The sequence below is a fragment of the Bactrocera latifrons genome, unplaced genomic scaffold (assembly GCF_001853355.1).
Source record: "Bactrocera latifrons isolate USDA-ARS-PBARC rearing strain unplaced genomic scaffold, ASM185335v1 scaffold_373, whole genome shotgun sequence".
Lineage (NCBI taxonomy): Eukaryota > Metazoa > Arthropoda > Insecta > Diptera > Tephritidae > Bactrocera > Bactrocera latifrons.
In genome coordinates this window covers 216,470-233,095 of record NW_017537016.1, presented here as the reverse complement: position 1 = coordinate 233,095, position 16,626 = coordinate 216,470, and the positions used below count along the sequence as shown (strand labels likewise).

Here is a 16,626-nt window from a genome sequence, read left to right as displayed (position 1 = left end):
TATATTTACTTGTTTTCTACAGCAACGCACGACCGAGTCTGCACAAATTTTCGAAATACTTCCAACTCTAAGGTCATTTTCAGGAAACATTTTACGAATTGAGATTTAAGGTCGATACTTCCTATTAGTAGGCAAATCGAATCTCAATTTGTTTCCTTCACGATGGTGGATATATTTTTGGCAGTGAATGTATTAATCACTATCACACCTTTTTAAATAACTAATTGTATTCATTATTTATTGTTCTAAGGTATGTACTCACAGAACGTAAGAACCACAGCACGTTATTCACGTCTTAGCGCACAGTTATTACTTTATTCCTGAAGAAGGTACCAAGGAAGGAATTTTTTGCAAAATCACCGGACTTAGCTCTAGTATATGATATTTTAATTAAATACACATTGTAGTTTTTAAAAAATTTTTAATTATACTAAAATAAATTTAATTATACAATATGGAAAAAACTGTCCTCTTCCATTTTCATACAAAGGCAATTCCTATAACCGGGCATGCCTACGTTCCAATCAGCGAGCATGGACACTATTTTGGTGGATGTTCGGTTACGAGGAATTTCACTGTATATGAATATTTGCTTAAAAACTGACATTAGCTTGTAGTAATTTGCTCATATACCAATTAAAAAGCAAAACCTACATGGTGGAGAATTCGATAGCTCTTAGCCGACTGACAATCTTTTCTACTGCAGGGTATAACTGCATTCATTTTTGTACATAATATGTATGCTTTCCATTGTCTAACATTTAAGTGTTTCTTTTATTAATCATCAAGAAAAGCAAAGTTTTTCATTACTTTTTAATTGTTTGCAAAACTTTGATGTATGCTTTAGATGTGGCAATCTCGATGTCTTTTAAATTAAAAGAAAACACTGTTGAATGTAATGTTCACCGAAGGACGGGTAAATAATAAACGTAGTGTTGACAATTAGCTTCGACTAATTAGGGGGACGTGCATGAGAGTATATTGCATGGTGTACCTTACGCATCACGTATGTCATCGGAGATAAATACTTATTAACCCATTTGAAGCGTATATAGCAGTTGGAATTGTTTAGCTCATACACTTCGCCCTGTCATAAGTTCTGTTAATTCCAGGCCGCTATATGAATGAAACTATAATTAATTCTTTTTAATAAAGTTTGTAATGCATATATTTAATGAGCATGTACTAAATTGTTTTCGAAATAGGATCTTTTATTGGTATTGGTGACGGTGCTCGAATCATAAATTTTGTGAGGCCCCTCAAATTTCTGCGGGGTATTTGACAGGCCATGTTCTCCAACTCTGACAAATGGCTTTAAATCTGTATTTCCAGAAGGCCAATCATCTGCAGCTATGAAGCCAAAAATATTGATTTAAAGTCAAAGCTGACGGGTTTTGCTTTATGCGCTGAAGCAGAATTTTGCTAGAAGATTCAACGCTCTCCATTGAAGAGAGTATTGTTTAACTTCTTTATCACGCCTATTATATAGCTTATTAAAAAGTCCTTCAATAGTAAACCTTTTTTCATCTGTAGAAGCATACTTTCATGGTCATTGATCGCATGCCACTGAAGACGCTGCTGAGCAATTGTTCAATAGTCGTGACATTGATTTGCGAACGAGAGAACGACCACTTCATTTAAAGTTTTTGAGAAGGTCGAAAATTAAATTATTATTTTTTGTGCATTCTGCATTATAACTTTTGTAAAAGAGTTTATAGCAAGACTATTTAAGTTTATAAGTTATACAATATATCGGTAAATGCTTCTAAATGAGTATGCGTTCTTAAAAAATTAATATTGCAAATGAAATTATTTTTCGAGTTAAGCTAAATTCATGTGATCCTAGCAATTTTATTCAATATTAAAATGTACAATAAAGTGCACTACTTAGAAGAGGAAGTTTTAAATTACTGATTCCGGGATAACCAGTAACACTTCTACGAAAATATAAACCTTCCAATAGTGTTAGATATGATTTATTAATTACGAAGTATGTAAATTAAATAATATTGGCGCTTCACCGCAAAACATGCTCACGTTTCCAATGAACATAAAATCTGTTTTTACAACTTTTTAAAAGTTACTACATATTATCATAATTCAATAATTACACATTGCACATCTGAAATAACTAAATATGAACCAGTTTATGGTATTTTTAGACGTCGTAAATCTTTTGAAACGTAACATTCTCATGGAGTACATTTAGGGCCGTTTTCTCAATTCCTCAGTAGGAGCCATCTGCCAGTTAAGTTCTGGTTAAAAAAAGGTTCTTTACCGAAAGAAGAAATCTTGGTACAGTTAACCAGAATTTAGCTGACATGACTGTTGCCAGTAGCAACTTTCAAAAGTCGGTTATTGATAAACTGCAGTAAGCTATATAAAAGTGATGTTATCAGCCCATATACTGACAATATTGTGCCTGTCAATCTTACATTATACATATGTACATTTGTATGTATATACAAAACCAATTAATCCGCTTGATTTTAAAGTAGACAAATAAATTATTACGATTTGTTAATTTATTATTAGCTTCATTCTTTCGTTAATTTTCATATGTAGATTTATAGTTGCGTTGGTGTGAAACGCATTTAATTTATCATTGTAAAGAATTGTAAACTAACTCTTGTCGGCATGTGATATGTTATTGTTATTACTTTTTTTAATTTTCTATGCTTTGCCATAAAATCACTGCGTAAAAATGTGATACATATGTTTTTGAAATTTTCTATAAATACGTATAAAAAATATATTATGAAAAGTTTATTTTTTTACAAGACTTCCATTCATTAAAGTGATACTACATTATTATTTATGACAGATTCCCAACATTTTAATTTTGTGTAGTTTTTTCATAATAATATATTTACGTTCATCTTATTTAAAATGTAATACGGCAGAAAAGCTGAGATATACTATGTATGTAAATGTATAAATTGTATTGTATTTTTATAAGTAAATATAGCTCAATAGCCAATCAGTAAGACCTAACATTTATTTGGAAAAAAAAGTTCAGCAAATTCATTTTTAATGTATTTTATTAATGGGCACTTATGTGTGAATATACTGAGTTTTAGTGATTCCCTTCAGCCATGGTGAAAAAAAATACTTTACAAATTAATATATGACACTCGTAGATAAATATGTACCCTGCGTTAACAATTCGTTATATTGGATAAAATTTCGGTTATAAGTAATTGGAAAAGATTAGATAAAGAGTTAGAATCTCCTACGGCAACAGTCAAATGACGTACCCAATAAAATAAATACTATAATTGAAATAATTTTTATTCCCTAATCATGTTTCATGGAGTACAATAGTAATGTGTTCCTTAAGTTTGTAAGCAAAATCATAAAATAATCAAGCCTCATGAAAGTTCTATAACTAGTAGACGATAATTTGAAGATGGCTAATACATAGTTTAACTAAACTAACTAAAGTTATTGTATGTATGTACATTAAAATTAATATGGAGGACAACCACGTTCAGTAAAAAGATTTACAGTATTTATGTCAAATCGGTCTGGACTAAATTTAGACCCCCCTACGTGTTCAGAATTTAATATTATGAGAATCATAATGCTGTTGTTATATATTTGATGTATTGCCATTTTAATGAAATATAGTTTAAAGCATTGCATTTTACCATTAACGTGACGTAGAATCAGTTTAGTAAATGGGATCAGTAAAAAACCGATCCTAATGTAGCTAAACAGGATATATGTATATAATATACATATAATATACATATATTCACATTAAACTTATTAAAGAGGCCGACCTCGTCCAGTAATAAGATTTACAGTATTTACAGTACGTTCAAGAAATAACATCTGTAGGTAGCGTTTATTGGCAAAATGTTATAATAATAGAAAATACATTGTTTTGTTATAGCTAATGTATATTCAATAATGGCAAATTGCAACTATAGTATATTATGGTATATTGAACGATCTTTGACGTTGTTAATGTTTTCTTGATATTAGGGCTTTCATTAAAGTTCAAACATCTGGTGACTGCGATGGCTAATCTAATCTAGAAATATGAATATCTTGTTCCCAATAAGTATAAAGGCTCACGGTCTTCTTGCAGTATGCAATTATGGTAATCTTGAATATTTCATTTTCTAAGGCAAACGCGTCTCAAGGGGTTGAACAATACACAAGTTGTTTCATCTGTAAATATTACATTACCCAATCATCTACCTTTAATAGTTAATTTATGAACTATAGAAAAACTTATTTCACCTCACGACGTGACGCATTAAGAAGATCCAAAAACAATGAAAAGATCATGTGTTAAGTAAAAAAAAGAAAATAAAAACAATTTTTATGGAATTGATCTGGCAAAGGAAAAACGCTATTTTTGGAAGGTACTAAATGTCAAGTCTTTCTGGATGTATTTATCAATATTTTTGTAATGATGTTGTTATTTAATTGTGTATTGACTTTTTAATGAAATAAATTTATCGGTTGTTAATTCCTAAAAGTTGATGTTTATGAAAAAATAAATATTTAGATAATATTAAAAGAACGGATTTTTTTTTGATGAATATAATAAAATATTTTTCTATCGCAAGTGAAATCAGAATCGTATAGGAAGCGATTATGGGACTAATACCAACGGTCCATAAAGATCTTCTATCAACATGTTGCCGATAATAAAGTAACGTATGTAGAAATGTGCAATTTTTATATTGGAAAAGGGTACATTTTTCGCTATACTTTCAACATAAAGTCCGCAAAAAGCTGCCATATACACATCAGGAATTAACCAACCACCCAAAAATGTCATCATGACGTCTTCACTTATTTGTTACATACTTATGTGTGTAACTACATATGCATACAGTAACCCATTTTTTTGTGTAACGTGCTAGGACATTTGTATGTACATATGTACATTGAAACACACAACAGTTTGTGCATATTCCCGCATATTGATATGTGTAAGAGCCCACAAAGTGTTGTGACACTACGAACACCTTCGTTTGCCAACACACCATTATTCGTCTGCTACGCAACTTGATGCTAGCGTTTGGACACTGCGCCAATGGCGACTGCTACAGTGATAAGTTTTGTTTTTGGTATTTTATGTTGCTGTAATTGTAACTGTTGCTTGTTGTTTCCTGCCAGAACTGCGCTTCTTCGGATCATTTATCGTTATTGTTTTTGTTGTACTTGCTTTGCTGTCTACATAGCGATTTACACTTTGCCGATATATAAAAGCAAACTCTGGCAGTCAACTTTATTCATTCTGTTTAGGACAGTGCAGTCGTGTAGTGTGAAGGTTAAAGCAATCCGACAGGTGTTCCTTCCTCGCAATTCAATCGTTAAACATCGGGCAAGAACGACTATTTTATTAGCAACGCGAAAGACGGCAATAAAATTAATTTTATTGAAAATAAATTTCTAATAGCTAAAAAAGTTGCTTGTATTGCGATACTAGTTGAATAACAAAGAGGAGAAGTTCAAAATTTATTTGTGAGTTAGAATCCATTAAAATATTTATAAAAACAATAATTACTACGTTACATTAGTATGTATATAAACAGACATATTAATCAAACGCAATGCATGTAATTTTACTAACCATGTTAAAATTGTATATTATATTTCAAAAATCAGTGCAACTTGAATATGAGAAAAATAATTAGTCTTAAGTGAAAAAAGTGTGAAATAATCTGTACATTTGACTTTCACTGGTAGCTTATTTCAAAAAAATATTAAGTTTTAACAACTAAAAATGATTTGGCTTTAAATATGCCACGCAGCCATTAGACTATTCGACAGCTTAAGAAAATATATACTTAATATATGTATATATTTATTCTAAATTGAGAGTGTTGTGTTACTTTTATGGTTCTGTCTTAAAACAATCTCAAAGAAAAAATAACATTAATTAATATGTGGAAATTGTCAGTGGAAATTAATAAAATATTAAACTCTTAGTATTTCTTTAAAAATTTAATTGGTTGAAAAAGTTGAAAAAGGAGGCATAGAAACGCCAGACCGCAGGCGGTGCACTTAGGCTGATGATCACCCATTGGCTGGAAATTAGTTTTAAACCATTGTTAAAATGTAACAAGTACTTACGTACGTACGTACGTAGAGCTTGAGTTATAAATATAAGCAAAGAAACATTTCTAAAATACATAGCTAAAGTATTTTCAAGTTATTCGTCAAATTTTATTGTAAAATGGTTTCACTTAAATACATGTAAAAGAGAAACTTTAGAACATTCTCGAAATACTATGCAATTTGGCTCTAAATATAAAAACATAACACTGCAAATTGTCAAAATTGAAATATTTGCCGTCAAAGTTCGAAAATTGGCTTGCTAAGAACATAATTAATAATATATATTATATTAGGTAAGGCAATAAAAAGTTTTTTTTTTATTTCAATGGTAATTTTCCGGTCAAATTTCTATGGCAGATGCTATAATCAATTTATAGTGAACAACCGAACAATATGTACCTACATATGAAAAAAATATTCACTGAATACGCTCGCTAATTGACGGTAAAACTTTGGATATTTTATTCAATAGGTTCTTATCAATTCTATTTCTAATTACTAAACAGTCATAAAAGTTTACAAGCAACTTATTGAAGTTAGGATTAAAAATAACAGCTTAATAAATCTGTAACTACATGTGAATGAATAAATACGTTTATAATAAATATTACTAATTATTTTGAAAATGTTATACTAACTGAATGACTAAATAATAAGTATTTGCAGCTTTTAAAAAGATTTTTTTTTATGAAAGAATTGTCATTTTATATCGTTCGAAATGTACAGTTTAAGGAAAAAAAAGTATTTTTTTTGCGAATTTATTTCTTAACTATGCATTGAGTAATTTTATTCAAACCTTTTGTATATTTTTGAGCATACTTTTTAAAATCTAGGGTATTTTTTTCTTGTAGAAAATATTGAAGCATAAGTCGGCAATAGAGCTTCTCCCAGAACATTTTCAGACAAACAATTTGGGTGTTCACCATAACTCGATTAAAAATTATCCGAAAATAAAAAAAACAAGAAAATTAGTCAAATTATAATCATATCCTCTGATAATTATTTTTTCATTTAAACATTTTTGATAGCCATTAAAGTGGAAACTACTATTTTCTACTAAAAAATTCTAACATTTTGTGCGTGGAAAACTCCCCATATTGTTAAAAGTGTGCTCAATAGTGTACAAAAGATCCGAATAAAATTACTCAATCCATATTCAAAAAATAAACCTCCTTTAATCGAAAATGTATAAAGTGCCACAACTAAACTTCTCAATACGCTACGAGACTTTTATTTGATACAACGACTCCGACACCGTAATAAGCTTAATGTATATATCTCCCAAATCATTGAAGCTATATCATCAGTGTGCAAATACTTGTATGTGAATTCAGATGATGACCCTGCCCACATCCTATATAAAGGTTTTGTTGTGAACTCCTTAAAAAACATAAATCAATAACTAGATGGGCATTATCGGAGCCGGTGTCAAAATAGGTGGATGAGCGCGGCACCATCCACCTTTAGCTGAAATCACATATCTACGGAACTACTAGACCAATTTTAACCAAATTCAGTTGGTAACATTATTCTAACGTTCCTATATTACAGTAGGAGTTATTTATTTTAAAAATTGCTTGAAATATGTTATCCAATATAATTGAACAATGCCAAAGGTTAATGGAACCAGCCGAGACTTTTCTTTGCAATCAATATGCCCTGAATGATAATTTCTGGTTTTCTAGTTGACTTTAACCATTAAGACCGTTTAGTTTGGTCAAAATACATACATATGTGATATTTTCATGAAATTAAGTGTATAAGTGTTCTTCAAAATTATATTACTTAATATATGAATATGAATGGAGCTGGTCCGATTCTTTGATTGACGTTTTACACATCAACGTAATATAATAAAATAAATTGAGTTTATATGGGATACTATATTTATTTAAAGATGCTTTTTTATACTTTTCGCTGACGCCAAGTAAAATATAGTATAATTTTGAATGTAATCCGTTCACGATTATGACGATTAATGAATGTTGAATTTTTTTCGGAACATTTTTATACTCTTGCAGTTTCTACAGAGTGTTATAGTTTTGTTCACCTAACGGTTGTACGTATCACCTAAAGTTAATCGAGATATTTGTATATAGGGTTATATATACCAAAGTGATCAGGGTGACGAGTAGAGTTGAAATCCGGATGTCTGTCTGTCCGTCCGTCCGTCTGTCCATCTGTCCGTCTGTCCGTCCGCTCGAGCAAGCTGTAACTTGCGAGTTCGTAGATAAGCATCTGTTGTTTCATCCTCTAATAAGTTTAATGTTTATATCTCCTAAACCACTAAAGCTACAATAACCAACTACCCATAGTGTAAAAATGTATGAAATCGGATGAAAATCTTGCTCACTCCCGATATAACGATACTGTTCAAAACTACAAAAAACGCTATAAATCAATAACTAAATCCGCCCGAAACGTAAAACTTTGCCGCCGGGATGGTATGTCAAGTCTTTATAGGGGCCGAGGTAATAATTGAACGATGGGCGTGACGCTGCCCACTTTTTGGTGAAATTCCATATCACGGGATCCGACTGACCGATTTCAACAAAATCGCATTACTTTCATATTTCTATGTCATGTTGTGAAATTCAGTGAAATCAGACAATAACTTTGCCCGAATAATACATTTAGTGTATGCCACCTTATGACCAAAATTGTTCCAATCCAATAAAAACTGTTCAAGCCCCTAGGTACCAAATATTTAGACTTCATTACCTATAGTTGATTTTATTCGAAAATATTGGAGAATGTCTGAGATATTTAATAGAAATTCAGGGATAGTACTTCTCTGACAATGATATGGGTTGAATCGGACCAATACTTCGATTAGTCCCCATAGGCCTAATATAAAGATAATCGAACTTCCGGGTGACTCAATGAAAATGTGCCAGCGTATTTTACACAGTGTATATTTGTGCCTTACACTCTATCATAATCCGGATGACTTTACTCTATATGATGAGATTTTTAGTAAGTGACAGGTATAGTATGTGGTATTGGGAAAAATAGATATTTTATTTATTTATTTATAACAATTTATACAATAATAAATTATAGCATAAATTAAAAAGCGACACTGGCTACTAGGCTTTCAGTCGAAAAATAGATAAAATCTGATTGATACTACCCAATTTCCATATACTGCATATAATGGTTTTCGTCTTTCTAACAAACCTTATGTGTCTGTCAGTATGGGAGTTATAAAAGTATATGGTATAGTAGGTACATATATATAAAATTACTTGGAGCTCGTTTTACACCATAAAGTATTTCCCTGGCTTTGATTTTTGTAAGTTGCAAGAGTATAAATGTTCGGTTGCACCCGAACTTAGCCTTACCTCTTTAAAATGAATTTTTGCCAATATCTAAAGGTATTTACCCGGCTTTGATTTGAGAGTTTAAATGTTCAGTTATATCCGAATGTTCAATAAATTAGGCCATTAACCTCATATTTGATGATATTTCAACTCAAGCGTAAATTTTTATTATGAATGCAATTTCTTGGATATACTGTAGTTTTGTGTTTGGCTATGAATTACCTGATGTACTGTTTTTTGTTATTTTAGTTTACTTTAGTCGAATTTATCGGTTATTTTTTAGATTTTTGACATTCTGATTAACTTAATGAAATGAAATGACCACAATGTGATTTAACATTAAAGTTGAATAAACCTCGATCTCGCCTTAATTAATGCATTACATGGTAATACCCAATATATGTATTAGTTAAGTTTAATATAAATGTTTCGAACATAAAACTAGCAGTTGAAAAGAAGTGAGTTTATGACTAATATTTTAAGTTAATAAAAATATATGAAATTCATTAACAATTTCGTCGAAAAATGGTCTTTTTGAATGGTTTTAAAGTTTTGTCAACACTTGAAAATAGGAATTTCCCGGCTTTGATCCTTTATATCTCGCAAATTATTTCCACATAGTATACTACTTTTGACCACCTAACGGTTATTTGTATCCCCTAAAACTGGTCCTGTTAGTTATCGAGTTGAAATCCATATGGTATACTGTAATTTGGTACAGGGAATAGCGACAGGTACCTGTGGCCTAAAAGTGGTTAAAAATTAGGTTTATATCTCAGAAACTAGATGACTAATTTGGCTGTGAAAATGAACAACCACGTCTACTTCCTATATACTACTGTGATCAAATTGAAAGGTGAATTTTTAATTTATACCTCGCTTGTTTTTCGAACCGGTAATTTTTTTTGTAGGTTGGTAGTACTGTTAGTGACATCTACAATTATTCTAACTTTCACGTCAAAATATTCATTAGTATTTGAGGTATGCGTCGTCTTGTGAGGCTCTAAAAGTGAATTCTTCGATTTTTAATATGTCTGAGTTTATTGAATGCACCAACTCATACTGCTTTGGTTATTCGTAATCATTTGTTTTAATTTTGATAAGCTTATATTTTGTTCCAATTTTGTTTTTCACTTTAAAAACTCCGGCAGCAAAGTTTATTGATGTGCTGATACATAAAGAATGACTTCATGACGTTCATGTTTGATAAAGCTACTTTTGCTTTGGGAAGACTATAGTTTCCAGTGCACTCATCTTCACTTTCATTTGAAGCAGTTCCTTGGAAGATGTGTTTTAAATCCTCTACCACGTTTTTAAAAATAGTTCAGGTGTATCTATCGATTTTTCCATATTTCCACGACTATGGGTGATACTAATTCATTTCGAATTTGTTCAGGATAGTTGTGATTTACAAAACTTTCATAATTCCGATTTTCTTGCTGTGGACATTCCAGTAAATTCTGACAAGGAAATCGAGCATATTGAAAGCCTTTTCTTATCACAAGAGGGTCTAATCGGCCAACCATTGAATAGCATCCAAAATAGAAATTCTTTTCGACAATTCACTTGCATTGTTGCATTCGTCAAGGTGTGTTATCAGAGAAAGCATAATTTTTGATCTATATTTTGTTTTTACATTTTGAATAATTATTTGGTCGAGAGGTTGTATTTCTGCCGTTAGGTTTGGTGGCAGAAATTGTACAAACACATTTGAATATTCATTTATTAAACTATGGATTGTAGCGTTGTCTATGAACAAAATAATTTTTCTATTTTGCGTCTTCATTTGGTCATTGGTAGAACTAAGCACACTTGTTTCTTTTGCCAGTGTACCTCCTTTGCAAACTGCGCCTTTTGCGACGAGACTTCGAATTGTAATTGACGATAAAACAATCCAGTTTCATCCGCATTAAACTGATTCTCAGGTAAATAATTTTTTAAAATTGTTGGTAGTTTTTAAAAGTGGTGGTACTCCATATTTTTCTGCCAATTTCCTTATACTATATAGGCTTTTATTAGCCGGTTCATTCAATATCTCACTATTCATTTTCAGAGATAATTCCACTGGGTGTTTTCTTTTTGACATTATTGCAACAACTGATCAAATATGCATAATTGTGTCATAGTTAATCCATGAAATTTGATACATATATAATTTCGCAAAAATAACTGCATTGCTACGATTGAAAAATTTCATTGATGCCGAAATACAAATATGTACATTTGTGTGTAATATAAAAATGTAGTAAATAGCATACAAATACGCATACATATTAAATGTATTGTCCAAGATATAAAGGGATTTTAATGCTTGCTGTTTAAAAATTGAGACAAATTTTGTCCAACTTCCAAGATAGACAATGTCCAAATTAAACTGGGAATATGTGGATATTTTGTACTATATTATTTTGGTATAGAACTTTTTGTCCAATTTGATCGAATATCCAAGTTATAAGGGTGTCCAACTTTACAGGTTTTACTGTAATATATAAAACTTTTGTTCTCAGTTTTGGATAAAAGTATATGAAAATATTTTTATAATTGCATTTGTATCAACCACTTAGTATTCAAAATTGAAAGCAATCGTATCTGTTTTCGTAAACGATTCTTCCTAAGTTTTTTATGCTTAGCGTATACCAATTATGTAAACCTGTGTATTATTGCTATAGAAAACTTGCCACGGAAAAATCTCTTTCACTAAATTTCTTAGGCTATTGAGGGATAAATAGCAATCTTCTTTGGGAAGAGTCACCATGAAATCTCATGGCATTTCAAGACGGCAATCATCGGTAGTTGCTTACCATTATTTACATAATCCACAAAAAAGGAATTCAATCTATCGAAGCTTCACAATTTACATAACTCAATAATACAATCTTAATCTAATTTATTTCGAATGACGTTACTACGAGTGTAAAAGGATAAAAAATTTCTTTTCTTTCTATTTTTTTCTCTGAATTTATATATATTACACAATAAGCGATATTTATATAATCAATTGGGATTTTAAAACGTGTTATATGAGAAATATGCGTGGTTGTAGTCCGATTTAGCCCATTTTAACAAAGAAACAAAGGAAGATCACGTACCAAATTTTGTTAAAATCGGTCCTGAGATTTGTGATTTCCCAAAAAGTGGGTTCTAAGATATTATATGTACATTAAACTTATTTAGAGGCGTGGCCATGCCCACTTTCTATCGATATTTAGCACAGATTCATACTATGTAGCTATGTACATATTACAATAGTATAAATATCCATATTGGAGTTTTTGTTGATTACCTCCAGGGGCTTTGTCTACAACAGTAGCTTGAGAGATATGTATGTATATATAATATACGAATCACCACTACCCGCATAAAAGTGATAGAGGGATGATAGAAGTAGAACAATACGGCACTTAAGCAGTTAAGAATGAAAGTCTAGCAAGCACTATATATGTATTATTTGTTAATATTATTGAAATATATAGTATGTGAGTATATATGTAAATCATCACATTTAGTTCACATTTGGATCTCATATAAATAACATTTGTTGGATTCGAAATACCTCTCAATTATATTTACTTGTTTAACTTTTTATTGAGAAAATAAGCATTAGATTTTAAGAAATCAAATATAATTTTCAATTTATTTTTCAGGCTTTACTTACTATATATTAGGGGTGCATTTCGGACCATTTAACATAACTTTTAAACTAATTTAGTTTAGTTTTTTGCATCAGAGTGCTTTTCTACAATATACATTTTCTGTCACTTTTATAATTTTCATAATGTTATACATAATAGTTTATATAATGGTATATAAGTTTTTAAAATACTTTCTTAACAAGTACTTATTGATTTTCTAATTACGGCAATAGTTAATAATTTGTAATTTATAATGGCTTTGCTTAGTAAGTATAACATGTATATAAAACTTTACTGAAAAGTAGCTCCAAAATAATAAATTGTTATTTACGCGAGCTTTATTGCTTACGCCTTAAGGAATATTCGCGTTCAGTTTCTTTTTAAAAATGAGTAAGGTGATTTTAGTAAAATGCACATTTTTACACTTCAAAATTTATTTCACAGTGAGTTTTGTTGAGTGATGGGAACGACAGGTTTTCGAGTGTACTTGACTCTGTTTAACATGAACTCTCATTCCAAACTAAAGCAATTTATAAATTTTTAGTATATGCTAAGCGTATATTTGTATATTAGAAACAAAAATACATACTAACATATTTATACATATAGAGGTATGAGCTTTACGTTCACAGGCATTAATGTATTTTATATATCATGGTGTCCTACGTAATGCGATTTGTCAGATTCTATAAATGGTATGCATTTGATATTTTGTAGATTAGTTGGAGTTTAGGCAGAAATCACTTGTTATTACAAAATACTTTTTTGGTGCTCAAATAATTTAATTCATATATTTATGTTTTTTTTTGCAGTATGGCACAGTTTTTTTCTATTTTTTACTCGGCTAGAAACAACATTAAAATCCATTGATTCAAATTTTATAAATAATCGCTTTGATAATTGAAGTAAATTCTTGTTGATTCTATTCGGCTTTTCTTTGTGATATTATTTCCATTACGCTGGTTTATTATGCTTCTCATCTCAATGTTTGATGTTTACAGAGAGAATGAAAAATTATGTGGAATTCAGGAAACTTAACTTAAGTTAAATTTTTGTTTTTCAAAATATATGGAAGTGGCTGTATATGTGCATAATTAATGGAAAAAACAAACTGTCAAACATCACTCTCAACAACAAAATATTCAAACTTGGCGATGTTTAAAAAGTTCTTGGTGATGTATTGTTTGCTCGATTTTAAGTGTTCCAATTAAAATTTTCTACAAGTTTTCAATAAAATAATATAATTATTAACTTTTGCCACATGTCAATCGCAGGAAATACTTCAGTCGTAGAATAAACTTTCTCAGACATTAAATCATTTTATTAAAAATCACAATCCTGCATTTCGGGGCAGATATACGCAACCAATATCAACACGTAAGTGAGTGTAAATAATTTTATTCACTTCTAATTTTTTTTTTATAAAAGTGAATACATATCTTAATATACATATGTACATATAAAACGTAATCTAAAAATGAAGAGACTAAAAACACTTTTTTTAGTAAGCTGTAGTAATAGGATGTATTTATGCTTACCAATGTTGAATAGGCATTTAGTTTAAATATAACATAAATTTTTATTACTACTAATTTATATATGAGTGTATACAAATACACGTGTTTGTATAATAATGTTAACTTCCCAATGTAATAAAAAAGCTACTCGTAAAAGAAAAGATAAATTTTCATATTTGAGAGTAGAAACCTTAATGGCTACGCGCAATCTTTAACGAGTATTTTTTTTTTGTTTAGGTAAGCTCTGGCAGCGTATCTGCAAGGTTAATCAAATCTACATACCCTAGGTAGCAAACCACATACAGATACAATTGTGTATTATTCAGATCATATCTACATATGTATGATAAATTTGCTCATTAAAAACGAGTAATTACGTATGTATAATTTAACGTTAGTTAACATCATTGTAATTCTTATAAAACTTATCACCAGTTCCTGTTAAAAAATTATAAATTAAAAATTTGTGACTAATAGTCAAAAACATATGCATATTTCTGAAATTTCTTTATAGTAGGTCAGCATACATATATTGTGAAAACGGGTGGAAAATAATTTTACTTTCTCCACAAAGTACTTCTATCGCATGTGAATCGATGTAAAAATAGGAAAATTTTTGGTAGTAGGTTGTAGTATTTTGAACTAAAATGGTAAAGTTTCTTATAGATGACAATTATTTAAAAGAATTCTTTTTAAAAATACCCAAGCTGTATTGAGAAAATTTCATTATTTACTGAATATGTTGTTGTTATTATTCCGCCATACCTATACATTAAATAGGAATACTGTATAATCGATATAAAGTTCATTAATACTAATGCTCGTAAAATTTTGATGTAAATTGAAGAGACTTATATACCATTAAAACAAATAATTGATTCCTCTCATATATTAATAGTTTGAACAGTCTCTTTAAAGTTTCCATCAATATACAATAGAATTATACGTGAAAGAAATTAGTTGTGCTAATTGGAATTTAGTGATTTTATTATATTGAATAAACGTTGCTAAGGTACTCACGCTATTAGAATTTATTATGTTTAACAAACATCAGCTTACTTAAATGACCATTGTGTTGATAATTACTCGATTTTATTCGAATTTATTTTGTGTGTCCTAGCCTTAATGATAAAAATTAGGTAAGCTGATAGTAGAGAATACTTTGATATTTGCGTACTTTCCATTGTAATAATGAATTGAAATTAAAATTTATTACAGGAGTATAAATTAAAATATAAATATCAGTTTAAATACTTATGCCTTCGATAGTAATAATAAAATTCAATATTTAATTAAGACTGAATTGAAATTTAAGAGTTAAAATCGGTGAAATTGTTTTCCTCTTTTACCAAACGTAAAATTATTTTTTTATTTTGAGTAAAGTAAGAAGTGTTCAGAAGGGATGAATCTTCATACGAATGGTAGTCTAAAAGAGTGTTTATCATCAGATGTATGTGGCTTTTTCAATTACCATGTCTTAAATACGTGTGACTGCGTATTTATACAGGGCATTTAGCTACATATTTGCAGTTAGGACTTAATCGTAATAAGTATTGCAATTTTTATAATCATGATAATTATGCATGTTAATCATGATAAAATGTGTTATATTATTACATTCATCATGTTCTCCCAACGGTTGTTTGTAGTAGTTTTAAAACCATGACGTTTATTAATTATATTATAATAACGACGAACACCTCACAATGATAATGCTCAAAACTGCTACAAATAAGGTATGAAATGACCGTTTTATGGAATTGTTTAAAAASTGGATTATAGATTTCATAAAATTGTGCCACCTACTTCCCATATACTGCATTTAATTTAATTTGAAACGTATACATATTTTATATTGAAATAATTATAGCATAAGATAAGATAAGATAAGATAAAGATTGAGGATTGCACCGCGACCTAGGGTCTATTGTGCCCTCTACTAACTCACAGCGTCTCACTTAGCCCCAGCAGATTGATGAATTCCAATATTCTGCTAGGTGCTAATGAGGAGATGTGATCCCTATTTAGAAACATGGATCCAAGGGCCTTAATCCTGCGTCTGCAGATTGC

General features: G+C 30.0%; 1 protein-coding gene across 1 annotated transcript in view; it reads left to right on the top strand.

The window, feature by feature from the left end:
• The first annotated feature begins 5,273 nt into the window (after positions 1 to 5,273).
• The window catches only part of LOC108972061, a 27,157-nt gene continuing 15,804 nt past the window's right edge, over positions 5,274 to 16,626 (top strand). Inside the window, exon 1 of the mRNA XM_018938524.1 lies at positions 5,274 to 5,487. The gene's annotated coding sequence lies outside the window, so the exon portion shown is untranslated. The remainder of the gene's footprint in view (positions 5,488 to 16,626) is intronic.